We start from the raw sequence: 17,131 nt of genomic DNA on the forward strand, positions 1-17,131 counted from the left end.
ATGGCTGCAATATTTTCCAAAGTGATTGTACCATCTTACATTACCACCAGTCAGGTATGAAAATTCCAAATCCTCCACCCTTCACCAACACTTGGTATAGTTAGTCTTTTTCATTTTAGCCATTCATAGTGGTTTTAATTTGCATTTCCCTAATGATTAATGATACTGAGTATCTTTTCATGTGTTTACTTGATATCCATACATAATCTTTGGAGAAGTTTTCATTCAAATATTTTGCCAATTTTTAGTTGGGTTGTGTTTTCTTACTATTGAGTTTCAGAAGTTCTTTATATGTAAAGATACAAATCCTTTATCAGATTTATGCTGTGCAAATATTTTCTCCAGTCTGTAGCTTATCTTCACATTCATTTTTTTCAATGAGCAATAGTTTTTAGTTTTGGTTAAGTCTCCGTTATCTTTTTTTTTCTTTTTGGATCATGCTTTTTGTATTGTTGCTAAGAAATCTTTGCCTGACTCAAAGTCACACAGATTTTCCCTGAAGTTTTCTTCTAAACGTTTTATAGTTTTAGGTTTTACATTACGCCTATGGTTATTTATGTTAATGTTGTATACGGTGTGAAGTTGTATCAAAGTTCATTTTTTTTGCATATGACTATCCAATTTTTCTAGCATCCTTTGTTAAAAAGACTATTCTTTCCCTACTGAATTGCTTTTGCACCTTTGTCAAAAATCAGTTGGATATGTGGGTTTATTTCTGGACTATATACTGATCTAATGACCTAATTCTCTATCTTTACACCAGTACCATACTGTCTTGATTCCTGTAGCCAGAATCAGCTACATAATTTGTGGGATTCAATTTTTTTTTTTTTAATTTTTTGTTTATTGCAGTAACATTGGTTTATGACATTGTAAAAATTTCAGGTGTACATCATTGTACTTCTATTTCTGCATAGATTACATCATGTTCACCACCAAAATACTAATTACAACCCATCACCACACACATGTACCGAATTATCCCTTTCACCCTCCTCCCTCCCCCCTTCCCCTCTGGTAACCACCAATCCAATCTCTGTCCCTATGTGTTTGTTTATTGTTGTTATTATCTACTACTTAATGAAGGAAATCATACGGTATTTGACCTTCTCCCTCTGACTTATTTCACTTTGCATTATACCCTCAATGTCCATGTGGGATTCAATTTAAAATGAAAATATGGGTCCCTTTGTTTAAAAATTATTAAGAATTGCAAGTTAGTGACAGCTGAGCATTACACCAAGCACAAGGGCCTCCTAAGAGTGGGGCCTTTGTGCAACTACATGAAGTTGGCCTGATTGTAGCATTCTACTATGTTTTGAAATCAAAATCAGGTATGGTTAGTATTATAACTTTTTCCTTTTCAAAGCTGTTTTGGATTTTGTAGGTTCTTTGTATTTCCATATAAATTTTAGAAACAGCTTGTCAATTTCTTCTTTTTAAAAGTGCTGGAATTTTTATTGGGAGTGCAATGAATGTATAGATCAATTTGGGGAGGATAGACATCTTCACAGTATTGAGTCTTCAGACCAATTTAGGGCTACTCAGATTATTTATTTTTCTTGAGTGAGTTTTGTAGTTGGTGCCTTTCATGGAATTTGTCCATTTCATCAACATTGTCAAATTTCTTGGCATACAGTTATTCATAATATTCTTTTACTCTCCTTTTATTATACACGTAGAATCTCTAGAGATATCATGTCTCTCATCTCTGATATTGGCAATTTATATCTTCTCTCTTCTTTTCTTGGTCAATCTGGCTAGAGTTTTATTAATTTTATTGATTTTCTCAAGAAATCATCTTTTGGTTTCATTGATTTTCTTTATTTTATTGTCTTTATGTTTTTTATTTCATTGATTTCTGCTCTTATTTGTATTACTTCTTTTCCTCTATTTACTGTTCATTTAAATTCCTCTTTTTCTAGTTTCTTAAGGTAGAAATTGAGGTTGATTTGAGTCCTTTCTTCTTTTCTAATATAGGTGTTTAATGCTATAATTTCCTCCTGCATTATTGCTTTAGTGACATCCCCCAAATTTTGATATGTTGTGTTTGCTTTTTTATTTGGTTAAAAATATTTTCTAATTAAAAAAGATTTCTTCTTTAAGTCATAGGTTATTTAGAAATATGTTATTTAGTCTCCAAATATTTGAGGATCTTCCAAACGTCTTTCCATTATTTGTTTTTAATTGAATTCTATTGTTGTCAGAGAACATTATTTGTATAATTTGAATCCTTTCAAATTATTGAGATTTGTTTTATCACCCAGACTGGTTTATTTGGCAAATATTCTACGTGCACTTGAGAAAACTACATTTTGCTTCATTGGGTATTTTATCAATTTCAATTAGGTAAGTCGGTTAATAGTCTTGTTGAAGTCTTTTATATCCTTACTGATTTTCTTTTTCTATCAATTTATCCAACTAAAGTTGTGGATTTGTCTATTTCTTCTTACAGTTCTATCAATTTCTTCCTCACATATTTTGAAGCTGTTATATGCAAAAACATTTAGGATTGTTATGTCTTCCTGAATATTGAACTTTTTAACATTATGAAATGACCCTCTTTATCCCTGGTAGTGTTCTTTTCTCTAAAATATACTGCATCTTATACTGATATAGACACTCCAGCATTTGTTGTTCTCGTTGTTGTTGTTGAGGAAGATTCGTCCTGAGCTAACATCTGTTGCCAATCTTCCTCATTTTTTTTTTTTTTTTACTTGAGGAAGATTTGCCCTGAGCTAACATCTGAGTCAATCTTCCTCTATTTTGTATGTGGGTCACCACCACAGCATGGCCACCTACAAGCGGTATAGGTCTGCGCCCAGGAACTCAACCTGGGCCACTGAAGTAGAGCATGCCGAACTTAATCACTAGGCCATGAGGCCAGCCCCCCAGCATTTTTTGGATTACTGTGCAGTTATGTGTTGCATAATGATGTTTTGGTCAACAACAGACCACATATACGATAGTGGTCCCGTAAGATCAGTACCATATTTCCTAGGTGTATAGTAGGCAATACCATCTAGGTTTGTGTAAGTACACTCTATGATGTTCACAGAATGATGAAATCATCTAATGAAGGTGATTTCTATTTCTCAGAACCTACCCCTGTTGTTAAGCAATGCTTGATTGTATATCTTTTCTCATCCTTTTACTTTTAACCTGATTGTGTCTGTGTTATGAGAGGTTCAGGGATTCGATCGGAGATGTAAAAGAAACTTTCCACTCCAAACAAATGGACTGAAGTCGAAGTATATTTTATTATATAGAGGATAGTAAAGGCAATAGTCCGCAAACAGATCCGAATAGGTCAAATAATAAGAGGGAAAAAACACCAGCTCGACTGGAAAGGGAAAACATCCACATCGGCTGAGATAGCAGCAGATCCGAATAGGTCATATAATAAGAGGGAAAAACATCAGATCGATCGGAAAGGGAAACACCAGATTGACTGAAGGGAAATGACACAAATCAACCGGAAAGAGAAACACCATGTTGACCGAAAAGAGAACACATCAGATCAATTACTTCACAGTAAATCAATTACTCACAACATCCACGCCCCACTGCCGGGAGAGTCCTGTCAATCGACACGGCTGGACAAGGATCACACATCCTGGGCAAGGCGTCCCTTCCACAGGTGGAACTCTCACCGGGTCTCAGTCTCCAGCAGTTTATATAAGCAGTTACAAAGTTTACAGAGCAAGCATCCAGTGTTCCCATGCACAAATGGTTATCAGTGGCGTACGTGCACTGAGCCCCTTGGCTAACGTCCCAGCCCAGTAGTTGTGTACGTGCATTGTTCTCTTTGGTTATCGTCCCAGCCCGGCACAGATGGCCAGTCCGTCCCGTGCTACGACGCTCCAAGAGCCTTGAAATGTTACAACTTGCAACTCTCTCCGTGGGAGAAGGGCCAGTTCCCACCACGCAGAAAGCGGCTTTTATATTTCTTTTTGTGCTGGTGGCTGTAGGTCAATGGAGCAGCCAAACATGGCTGTACTCATGTCAAGACAGTCTGTATACTTAAAGTATGTTTCTTGTGGATAGCATATAGCTGGGTCATGTTTTTTAATTCAATTTGACACTCTCTACCTCTTAATTTGGTGTTTAGACCCCCTATATTTAATGCGATTATTGATATTGTTAGGTTTTAGTCATTTTCCTTGCCATTTGTTTTCTGGTGCTATCTGTTCCTTATTCCCCTTTTGCACATCTTCTGCCTTCTTTTGGATCAATAGAACATTTCTTATGATTTCATTTTATATTCTTTCTTAGCTTATTAGCTATAACTTTTTGGGTTTTTTTTAGTGATTGATTTAGGGTTTATTTTATACATCTTTAAGTTATCACTGTCTAAGTGATATTATACCACTTAATGTATAGTATAAAAGTATTACTTCCATTTCTTCCATTCTTTATACTATCGATGTCATACATTTTATTAAACATATGTTATGAACACCATAATATACTGTTATTATTTTGCTTTAAATAGTCATTCATCTTTTAAAGAGATTTAAATAATAAGAAAAATATCTCATACGTTTACCTATATGTTACCATTTCCACTGTTCCTTCCTTTGTGTAGATCCATATTTACATTTGGCACTATTTTACTTTTGCCTGAAGGATTTTCTTTGACATACCTTGTACTATGGGTCTGCTGGTGATGAATTCTGTCTGCTTTTCTACGTCTAAAAATGTCTTTATTTTGTCATCATTTTTTGTGTGTGTGTGAGGAAGATCAGCCCTGAGCTAACATCCAACGCCAGTCTTCCTCTTTTTTTGCTGAGGCAGATTGGCCCTGGGCTAACATCTGTGTCCATCTTCCTCTACTTTATATGGGACGCCACCACAGCATGGCTTGACAAGCGGTACATTGGTGCGCACCCGGGATCCGAACCTTCATACCCTGGGCCGCCAAAGCAGAGCGTGTGCACCTAACTGCTATGCCACTGGGCTGGCCCTGTTGTCATCATTTATAAAATTTATTTTTTCTGTGTACAGATTTCTAAGTTGACAATTTAATTTTTTCTTTCAGTACTTTACTAGTTATTCCATTGTCGTCTCACTTGCATTGTTTACTCAAGGAAATCTACTATCATCCTTATTTTTGTTCCATTCATATAGTGTGTTATTTTCTTCCTGCTGCTTTAAGATTTTCTCTTTATCACTGGTTTTGAGGAATTTGATTATGATATGCCTCTGTGTAGTTTTCTTCATGTTTCTTGTGCTTATAGTTCATGGAGCTTCTTGAATCTATGGGATTATAATTTTCATTAACTTCAGAAATTTTTCAGCCATTATTTTTTGTGTGCTGCACTCTCTCTTCACTCCTTTAGAGAATACAATTACACGTATATTAGGCCACTTGACGTTGTCCCACAGCTCACTACAACTCTTTTTACTTTTTAATATATATTTTTAAATTTTATTTATTTATTTGTTTTCCCCCAAAGCCCCAGTAGATAGTTGTATGTCATAGCTGCACATCCTTCTAGTTGCTGTATGTGGGACACGGCCTCAGCATGGCCGGAGAAGCGGTGCATTGGTGCGCGCCCGGGATCCGAACCCGGGCTGCCAGCAGCGGAGCGCGCACACTCAACCGCTAAGCCACGGAGCCAGCCCTCTTTTTACTTTTTAAAGTATATTTTTCTCTGTGCCTTTCATTTGGATAGTTTCTACTGTGACATTTAAGTTCACTAATACTTTCTTCTGTAATATCTAATTTGTTGTGAATTCTATCTGGTGTTTATGTCATCTTAGACACTTTATTTTTGTCTACAAGTTTGATATGGGTTATTTTGTATCTGCTGTGTCTCTACTTAACCTTGTGTTATGTGTAAAATACAGTTATAATACCGGTTTTAATGTTCTTATCTGCTAATTCTAACATCTGGGCCAGTTGTGGGTTGACATTGAATGATTTTTCTTATTATCATGATTCATATTTTCTTGTTCCTTTACATAGCTGGTAATCTTTGATTGGATGTTAGACATTGTGATTTTATATTGTTGCATTGTGGATATTTTTGTATTCCTATCAGTATTCTTGAGCTGATAATGCAGTAATGCAGTTAAATTACTTGGAGACAGTCTGATCTTTTTGTTTGTTTTTAAGATTTATAATGCAGGACCAGCATAGTGGTTAGTCTAAGGCTACTTATTTCTCACCAATGAGGCAAAATCCTTCATTAACTCTACCCTGTGCTCCATGAATTATGAGGTTTTTCAAGTCTGGCTGGTGGCAACAAGCACTCTTCCCAGTACTGTGTGCATGCTGGGCCCTATTTCCTCTAATCCTTTTTGATGGCTCTTTCTCTAGACTCAGGTAATTTTTTCCCACGCATGTACTGATCAGTACTCAAGGAGGACCCTCTGCAGACCTTCAGGGTTCTCTCTCTATTCAGCATTTTCTTCTCCAGTACTCTTTCCTGCAAACTCTAGCCACATTAATACCCCCAGAATCTCAGCACCATCTCTAGCCAGGTTGGCCATCAGGCTCTGCTCAGGTTCCTCCTCTCTATTCTGTGGTCTGGAAATTCTCTCAAGGCAATATAACTGGGACAATCATATGGATTACCTGATTTGTTTCTTGTGTCTCTGGGATCACTGTCCTTCATCGCCTGATGTCCAGTATCTTGAAATCATTGTTACACATATTTTGTTTGTTTTTGTTGTTGCTGTTATTTCAAGTTGGAAGTCGAAGAGTAAATCTGATCTCTTCTTGATTAGAAGAAAAAGCAATTCCCTTACTGTTTTTATTTTTTTGTGTGCATTTTTTTTATTGAGGTATAATTGAAATATAACATTATATTAGTTTTAGGTGTATAACATAATGATTTGATATTTGTGTAAATTGTGCTCCTTAATTTTTTTGACATCGTGTCTCAGTCTCTGACTTTAGTTTAGATATGTATTTATTTTCTCTCTCACCAGAGGTCAAGTGCTCTATTTTGTTCACTTTTTGTGGAACATGAGTGAATGAATAAATAAATGAAGGGTATGATCTAAAGGAGATGATGACAACAAACATGGAAACCTTGAAGCTTTCTATAATCAACTATCAAATTATCTTGACATAACTCTTCCTTGTTAATCATCATAGCTCTTTTCTAAAGATCTGGATGCTTTTTACTGATAATTTTCCACTGTTTCTAGTGGTAAGGAAAATGTCCTTTCTCCTCAGTTTGCAGAAGACAGAGTACAACATTTAAAAATTTTTTTTTAGAGTGTCATGAAAATTTTTTTTTGCATTATAAAAATCAATGAAAATATTTGAGCTTTTCAGTTCTGGAAAATATTGAATATATAAATTGGAGTACAAATTTTAATTTTTTCCTGAGTAGTGTGGTGATAATTTTGAGAATTATGTACAGTCATGTGCCACATAATGATATTCTGGTCAACAACAGACCCACATATGTTGGTGGTCCCATGGTCCCATAAGATTAGTACCAGATAGCCGAGTTGTGTAGTAGGCTATACCATCTAGGTTTGTGTAAGTACACTCTATGATGTTTGCACAATGATGATATTGCCTAACGATGCATTTCTCAGAACCTATCTTCGTTGTTACGTGATGCATGGCTGTTATTTAAATCTAAGCTCTTGATATTTCTTTGTCTGTTCTAGAAGGGTCCTATCTTATGTTAATTATACAAATTCCTTTTGAAAATTACTGAATCAATGATTTTCACAAATTATCTAACTCCTCATTACTCTTAGTTTCCAGTATGAGAAATTCCATTTGATTTATGGTGTAACAATATCCATAACTAGAATAGTTCAGTTCTGATGAGTTTTTGTTTTATTTAAAAATATTGGCACAAGGTAAAATTTCAAATATTATAAAATTCTTCCTTTTACTTTATATATCTATCTAACTTTTGGAAAATGCATATGAGAGTATTACACCCACTGTTTTACACTTGCTTTTTTACATTAAAATATCTTGAATCTATTTCTCTATTAGCTTTTATATTTATAACTTTTTTAGATTGCTGCAAAATATTCCTTTATGTGCATGTATTATAATTTATATATTCAGTTGCCTATTATAATTTTAAATAGAATTCTTTGTTCAGCTAAAAATATTAGTATCAGCTACTCTTATTTTATATTTGATATTAAACATCTGCGAATCCTTTAGGGTTTGTATTTATTTACTGAATTTTCTGGAATTTTTGGACCATTCCAACTGGCACATTTAGATCATAACTTCTGGCCAAGATACAGTGTGAAGGCTCTCAAAAGTTCACAAAAGCAGCTTTTATAGCAGCTGCTCTTGGCAGAGCACAACCCAGAGCCAAGCCAATAGGTCTTTTCAGCCTCACTGCTTTGCCTTAGAGGCCGTGAGGTGTCAGCATCCTTTCTGTAGATGTTGCAGGAGAATGCTTCAATTCATATTTGGCTGGTGGGATTTAGTAGTTTGGCATAAATGAATAGCACAAATAAGTTTGACTTTGGTGACCATACATTACAAAAAATTGTAGATTTGTGTTTATGCATATTTGTGAATTTCAGGTTTTTTGAAATGGAGATCCATCCTGTGAAATGAGGCATAATGTTTTCAAAAGCTAGGTTTAGGGTTACTAACAAATTTCTGGTATTGTTTTGCAATGGGCTTGATCAAAGAAACTTTTTGAAAAAAGATAAAAATAAACAAGAAAGGAAGGTCACTTTGAAAATAATACAAATGTGCCACACATTTAATACTTTTTCTCCTAAGAGCTGAAAGTGCTGTCTTAGATATTATCAGATTAAATGTCACTATAGCCATGGAAGAAAGATTAGTGAAGGAATCACAGGCATTTGTGGGCTTCCCATTTTCCTCCAGTAGAAAAGCAGGGACAACTAATATTTACTGGAAAATCACTTATACATTGTCTCTTATAATCCTCAAAACACCAGTGTGACGGAGGTGTTGTTAGACCTGAGAGTCAATGATATTAGGAGTTTGAACAAGGCCATATAGCTAACAAGTGACAAAGTCAGGGTTTGAACCCAGATCTATCTTTTCCCAAATCCTGTGCTTTTTTCCTCCAAAAGGAAGACTTTTTCCACTATAGGATACTTCGTGTGTATGTGTGTGTGTGTGTGCGTGTGTCTGGAGAGTTGCTTCAGAATTCTCAAACATTTCTATATCCTAATGTAAAGAAAAAAATCTACGTAACCTGCATTTGTTTTGAAGAAAAAAGGAAATAAATTTTAATACAAGTGCAAGCCCAGTACTTTGTACTTTCCACTATTCTAATTGCAAAAATTGATGAGGGATAAAGGCCTGACCAAGAATTTGATCTTTGACAATTTAGAGAAAACCATATTTTAAAAATGTGTGCTCTCTCTTTGGTTGTCACTGGAATCGGAAAATAGAGAATACAGTTCTCATGAGAGGAGGGTCCTAGCAGAATGGAAGCACAGCCTAAGTAAGGATGGATTTGTTGGTAAGGGATTTCCTGTGGTCAGGAGTAGAGGTGAGTTTTTTGGAACAGTAGTGTCTGACATAAAATTCAAAGTTGCTTCTTGTTCTATGTTATAATTATTCTTTGCTGTCATTAAATCTTCAGTTAAATTTTTTATACATAATATCCTTGTGTTGGTTTTAATTTGGGTAATTAGGAAAGGGATGATATCCAAGGTGGGGCAAATTAGTAAGGAGAGGGGATAGCAGCCACAGAAGGCTAGACAGTGAGTAGCAATCACAAATTAAGCAGGGACAGTAATTTAAAGGGAGAGGTCAGGGAGATTTTACTTCTCCTCCAGATTCCCATTCTGCTCTGCTCTGAGAATTCTCAGCAATATTAGGACACTGGACTTAAACCCTAGTAGGTGCCATGGGGACTAGAACCTAAAGGAATTGGGGATTCCATGAAGGAGGCTGGAAGACTTAAGGACATTTGATTCAAATGACTTTCATTTGGCTTTCTTGTTTCACTATTTTGGGTAGTAATAAGATGCCTCACAAAAATATTTCTGTAGTTGCCTTTAGTAGCTCTGAAGTGATAACTTATGTTGTCAAATTGACAATTAGTGCCTTATAAGAGATAGAAACTGCTGGATTGCTTTCTTGCTTTCCTTCTTTCTTCCTTTTCTTTTTCATATTTGGGGAGTTATGTAAGCAGACGGGTAGAATTCTTTACATATAATAAGTGGCTTTCTTACAAGGTGTTTAAAATTCATAATGAGCCTGTTGTAGGTTTTCAAAACAATTTCATTGATATAAGAAAACTGAGAAATGGAGGCACAAAGAGAGTAACTCATTCTAGCAGAATATGGAATATATCCACAAGAGCATGAGGTAAAATGACCCGTGGTATCTGCTGGATTATATAAGCAGTGATTGCCATTGCCTCCATGTAATCTGTGCATGTTTTTCTGTCGAAGTGAGCGATGGAAAATCAACATAACAAGATTAAAGAAAATTTCCATTTTACTCTAAGTTAAATTTAAATAATACAACCCCATTTTAAGAAATATCATTTGAAATGTCTATTTTTAAAATGTAATGCTTTAGTTTCTATTTCTTTGAGCCTCCCTAAATTAAGTCTTGGTATTAGAAATTCTTTACTAGATAATTATCTTTTCTTTTTGTATGATAGGATTGTCTGATCTTCCCAAGAGCAAACTCATCTTAGTCATTATTTTTTCCTTAATAAAGTCTCCTCTAGAACTGCCATTTATAAATTTCAATTTAATAAACCTTTTCTCAATGTCTGCAACTTAAGTGCATAATACATTACATTGTTTTTATGGTTTATTTAAGTAAATTACTGCCGTTGTTCCCTGGCCCGCCCATTCATTAGAAACTGAATTGACAATACAAAACCATCTGAATATTTAGAGCACTTTTCATCTTCCTAAGGTAAGTCAAATAATAATAAATCCTTGCACAACCCGCATTAAGAGAGACAGCTGTGTCGTGGTTAAGAGCATGGACTTTGAAATGAGATGCCTGGGTTTTAATCCAAGCTCGGTCACTTACCAACTGAGGGAAACTGGGCAAATTTCTTAATCTCTCTCTGTATGGTTACCTCATCTGGAAAATGGCAATTAAATAGCATGTCCCTCGTATAGTTGTTGTGAGGATTAAATGAGCTGATACATGTAAAGCAATTAGAATAGTGCATGGGACACAGTTATTTAAGGTTGGCAAATAATCTATATATATTTTTTTTGGGTGAGGAAGATTGGCCCTGAGCTAACACTGAGCTAACACCTGGGCCCATCTTCCTCTATTTTTGCACATGGGATGCCGCCACAGCCTGACCCGACGAGCGGTGTGTAGGTCCACGCCCGGGATCCAAACCCGTGAACACTGGGCCACTAAAGTGGAGTGCACGAACTTAACCACTATGCCATTGGGCCGGCCCCAGCAAATAATATTTTAAAACCAAACTCAAGGGGCCAGCCCGGTGGCATAGTGGTTAAATTCACGCACTCCACTTCAGTGGCTCATAGTTCGAGGGTTCAGATCCCCGGCACAGAGCTACACACCACTCATTGGACCATCCTGTGGCGGCATCCCGTATGCAAAAACAGAGAAAGATGGGCCCAGATGTTAGCTCAGGGCTAATCTTCCTCACCAAAGGAAAAAAACAACCAAACTCAAGCAAAATTCATCCCATGGTATTTAATATTTTTAACATTAAAAAGGACACTAAGATTCCATCTAGTTTAATAATAACAGCGAAACACCAGGCTAAAGTCATCTCTATTTAATGCAGTGGTATGTAGATTTAAACTATCCTTGAAGTTACCTTGAATTATCTCAATTGTTGTAGGAAATTGTTTAATTAAAACATTTTTCCTCAGGCAGCATAAAAAGGCATGCATAACAAGATACCGAAAGCACGAGTATATAAGCATCATTATCACAGCATCTATTTTGTTGTTTATAATTTTACCACTACTAAGCTTTTTTTTAAAAACATAATGCATTTCTAAGATAATTATATAAAATATCCTTATTGCTAATCTTAAGAATTTTCTCTTTAATTAAATTCATTTTAAAATAAGGAAAACCAATAGGGTATTTTTGTGTATACACGTCCTTACCCCATTTTTTATACCTGCCTCATCCTGGTGAATTTCTTCCCCATTTTTATTGGGCTCAAACCTCTGAATTATAACCTGTGATTTTTTTGTAGTTTTTAATTTCCAAAATATCATTACACTTTTTACTCCTTTTATCACCCTCCTTGATGTGTCTGTGAGGTGAAAATGGAAAGAAGAAGTATTTCACAAACATGGGCGCTGATTTCAGCAGCTTAAATAACACGCTATCCCCCTAGAATGAGGGCTGAGACGAAATGGAAAGCAGATTCTGGCTAAAGTTTCATCAATTCGTATAGGGTAGCCTTGTTCTGGAACATGGAGGAGACATTCTAGGGTCATCTCATGATCCCCAACTCTTGGTATTCACCAAGAATACCAAGTCTCCTTCCTTTGAGTGTGGGCATGACCTGTGACTTTTTCTAACCAATAGAATATAGCAAAGGTGTTGGGATATATGTCATTACATGCACGTGCTTATGTTACATAAGATTGCAATGCCTGTCTTGTGAGGAGACCCACTCTCTGTCTTGTTAACTTTGAAGTAACAGGCTGCTAGGTTGTAAGAAGTCCACATGGCAAGAAACTTAGGTTCTCCGTCTGGCAACCCGGAAGCCACTGAATACCACTAACAGCTGTGTGAGCAAAGAATTGGATCCTTCTCCACGAAAACTTCAGATGAGACTACCTAGCTAACACCTTGATTGTAGCCTTGCAGAATACCCAGCTAAGCTGTGCTCAGACTCCGGGCCCACAGAAACTGTGAGATAATAAGTGTGTTTTTTTAAGGTACTAAGTTTGTGGTAATAGATACATAGATAATTAATACAGATTTTGGTACCAGGAGTAGGGTGATGTCATAACAAATACCTAAAAATCTAAGAGTGACTTTGGAACTTGGTGGTGGGTGGAGGCTGGAAAAATTTTGAGGAACATGGTATAAAAAGCCAAAATTGCTTGCAACAGATTGTTCATAGAAATCTGGATTTTAAGGATGCTGTTGATAAGAGTTCAAAAGGAAGTGGGGAATATGTTATTGGAAACTAGAGAAAGAGGAATCCTTGTTATGTAATGGCAGAAATCTTAGCAAAATCGTCTCTTGCAATTCTGTGGAAAAAAAATAAACTGTTAAGTGTAAGATGCACTTAGTTATCTAGCTAAGGGGATTTTCAAGGAAGGTGTTGAATACACTGCCTAGTTTCTTTTTGCTGTTTATGCAAGGGAAATTCCAGAGGAGGGAGATAAATTGATGCAAGAACTGTTAAACAAAAAGGAACCAGGGCTTGATGATTTGGGAAATAGCCTCTCCAGAGGCAAAAGACACTAAATTTAAGAAATGGCTCCAAGCACCGTTACGAATGCAAGATCTAGAGGAAAAGATGAGGGTATAACTATACCACCTTTTATTAAAACGTCAGAAAGACCAAAGGGCTAGAGTAGTATTTAGTTACACAAAGTGACTTTTTGACAGATTAAGGTTGTGCCTCAGGGAACTTTTTGATCAAATCTTGGGCCTCCAGGAAGCTTAAGTGCATTATTCCTTTGTCTAATGGAATGAACTTCAGTGAAAATCACAAAAGGCCCACATAGAATGTAAAAAAATTGCTTTAGCAAAAACAATGCTGGCTTGGACTGAAAGGAGAAAGTGAAAGAGGCTGTTGGACTCCCAAAATTCTACAGGCAGGATGCAGGCCGTTTAAAATACTCAGCTGCACACATGTACTAATTTTCACACCCTACCCCACCTCCCCCCACACACAAAAGGAAATATGACTCAGGGGGCACTCATCTTTCTTCTTTGGCTGTAGCGACATTTAATCTGATAATATCTAAGGAAGCATCTTCAGCTTTTAGGAGAAAAAGTATTAAATGGGTGGCACGTTTGCATTATTTTCAAGGTGATCTTCCTCTTCTTCTTTATTTTTATTTATTTGTTTTCAAAATGTATCTTTGAGCAAGCCCTTTGCAAAATAGTATTAGAAGTCAAAGCCAAGAGCTCAGAGGGCATAACCAAGAGCTCTGAAAAATTACTCCAGGCTTTGAAACCTAATCAAGGAACTCTCGACATTTGCCAGAATGGATTTCAGAATTGCTATGGACCAGTGATTTCTTCGTACCTTCTATTGTCCCTTTTTGAACAGGAATGTCTATATCTATATAGATTTTTTTTTTTTTTGGTGAGGAAGATTAGCTCTGAGCTAACATCCATTGCCAATCCTCCTCTTTTTGCTGAGGAAGATTGGCCCTGGGCTAACACCTGTGCCCTTCTTCCTCTGCTTTATATGGGACACCACCGCAGCATAGCTTGATAAGCAGTGTGTAGGTCCACGCCTGGGATCCAAACCTGTGAACCCCGGGCTGATGGAGTGGAGTACGCAAATTTAACTACTACGCTGCCAGGCCAGCCTCTATATAGATGTTTTTTAATGCCTGTTCAACTATTGTATGGTGGGTGTGTATGGGGGCAGATAACTTGTCCCTTTAGTTTTATGGATTGACAGATCAACTTAAAGAGCCTCATCATTACTGCACCTGATTTAGATGATGAGATTCTGGACTTTGTGCAGATGCTATAATAGAATGGGACTCTGGGGGAACTCGGGACAAAGTAAGTGTATTTTGCACATGGAAAAAACACGAATCATTGGGGGTCAGAGAGTGGACTGTAGCAGACAGACTGTAGGGTGCCCCCATGATCCCCACCTCCTGGTATTTATGCCTTTGTGTAGTCACTTCCACTTGAGTATGTGTGAGACCTGTGACTTGCTTCTAACCAACAGAATATGGCAAAAGTGATGGATGTACATGATTACATGGATGTAGTTATATTACATAAGATTGTAATTCCATCCTGTGAGGACACTTTCTCTCTCTTGCTGGCTTTGAAGAAGCAAGCTGACATGCTGTAAGCTGCCCAAGAAGGGAGTCACATGGCAAGACACTAAGGGCAGCCTCTGGCCAACAGCCAATAAGAAACTGAGGCTTTCGGTCCAGCAGCCTACAAGGAACTGTAGGCTGCCAGCCATCACAGCAGCGAGGAAGCAGATTCTTATCCACTTGAACCTCAGATGAGAGTGCAGCCCTGGCCAACACCTTGCTTGCAGCTTTGTAGAAGACTCAGCTAAGTCCTGACCCACAGAATCTGCGAGATGATAAACGTGTGTTTTTTGAGGTACTAAGTTTGAGGTAATATTGTTGCACAGCAATAGATAACTAAGACACGGAATTTACTAAAATGTAAGCTCCACGATTACAAATAATTTTGTCTGTATCCCCTGCACCTATAAAGCTATCTGAAATATAGAAATGTTCAATAAATATTTGCAGGAAGTAAAGAAGAGAGGAAGAAAGGAAAGAAGAATGGAAAAAAGGAATAAAGGAAGGAAGGAAAAGGAAGGAAAGAATAAAGGAAAGAAGGGGGGTAAGAAGGTTGGTTCACACCTGTGTCAAACTAATTTGGTTATTTAAACTAAATTGAGAGGTTTGCATGTAGGTGTTTGGGCAGTTTGATAAATTCAGAGGTGAGGAGCGGTGGAGCTATTTCCTGAGATTGGACTGCTATAACTGATTCTTCTTATCACAATACTAGGGAATAGAGCAGTACCGGGACATTACAGACTCGAAATCCATGTGCATTTCTTCCTGCTCAATCAAGTCTGTGACTGAGGGCCAGCCCCGTGGCTTAGCGGTTAAGTGCGTGTGCTCCGCTGCTGGCGGCCCGGGTTAGGATCCTGGGCGTGCACCGACGCACCGCTTCTCTGGCCATGCTGAGGCCATGTCCCACATACAGCAACTAGAAGGATGTGCAGCTATGACATACAACTATCTACTGGGGGGCTTTGGGGAAAAATAAATAAATAAAATTATTAAAAAAAAAAAAAAAGTCTGTCACTGAAAGCAACCAGTGCACTGCCCTGCCCCTGTGGGCAGTTTTGAGGCCTATTTGTGCATATTTTGATGGCAACAAAGTCAGCCAGGCCCTTTCATATTTTCAGATGTTACATGTTATCTTTCCTTAAAAACAGCTTTATAGAAGTATAATTTATACACCATAAATTTACTTAAGTGTCTAATGCAATGATTTTTTAGTAAATTTATAGACTTGAGCAACCATCGCCACCATTCAGTTTCAGAATATTTCCAACACCGTGTAAAGATCCCTTGTCCCCATTTTCAGTCCCTCCTCATTCTCACCTCCTCCCCAGACAACCACTCACTATTTCTGTCTTATAGATTTCCCTTCAGAATAAGTATAAAAAGAAACTATACATCTATTTAGCTAGCCATGTTCAAAGAAGAGAATGGATTAAAAATAGAACATAATTTAAGAAGGATTGGCATAAATTAATGAGTGATAGATGCTTGATAGGTCTAAGGGTAGGCATGCAAGGTTGTGGGTATGTATTCCTGAATGCTTTCCTTTGGTTATATGGAGGGCAGCCGTGTTATCCCTGGCGTCTTCCTCTAGGTTCCTTTGTCAAAGAGAGAATGAAGAGCCACAGAAGCTGGGGGTGCCACAGTGTGGCATTTCTTATGTTCTAAACTTCAGGTTGGAAAGCCTGGGCTATTCCCAGACCGAGAGTAAGTAGGTCACAATTCTTTACAATACGAAGCTTTTAAAAAAGTCACTTCATTTTTTTTTGACGTCAAAGTTGTTATAAACACATTTTTCAATGGTAAGAAGCTTAAAAAACACTATATGTACACATAATAGATTACATGAGTGTCTAAACTGGGACACAAAATTTGGAGAATTTATAAGTCAACTCCAGCCTGGAAAAATTAAGTAGCAAAACTGGGTAGCAAATGCTTTTTGAGTAGTTACCATGTGCTAAGCACTGTTCTAATTGCTTTTTGTGTATTAATACCTTTAATCTTTATAATATTCTATGATGTAGGTATAATTAAGATCATCTCCATTTATTAGATGAGGAAACTGAGGCACAGGGAGTTAGATAAATGGCCCACAGTCACATGGCTAGGAATTGGTGAAGTCAAGATTTGAACTTAGATAATCTGGCTCCAAAGCCCATGTTCTGAACCAATATGCATATCACTCTCTTTAATTATGCAGAGT

The sequence above is a fragment of the Ceratotherium simum genome, chromosome 28 (assembly GCF_057802395.1).
Source record: "Ceratotherium simum simum isolate JZ-2026a chromosome 28, ASM5780239v1, whole genome shotgun sequence".
NCBI lineage: Eukaryota > Metazoa > Chordata > Mammalia > Perissodactyla > Rhinocerotidae > Ceratotherium > Ceratotherium simum.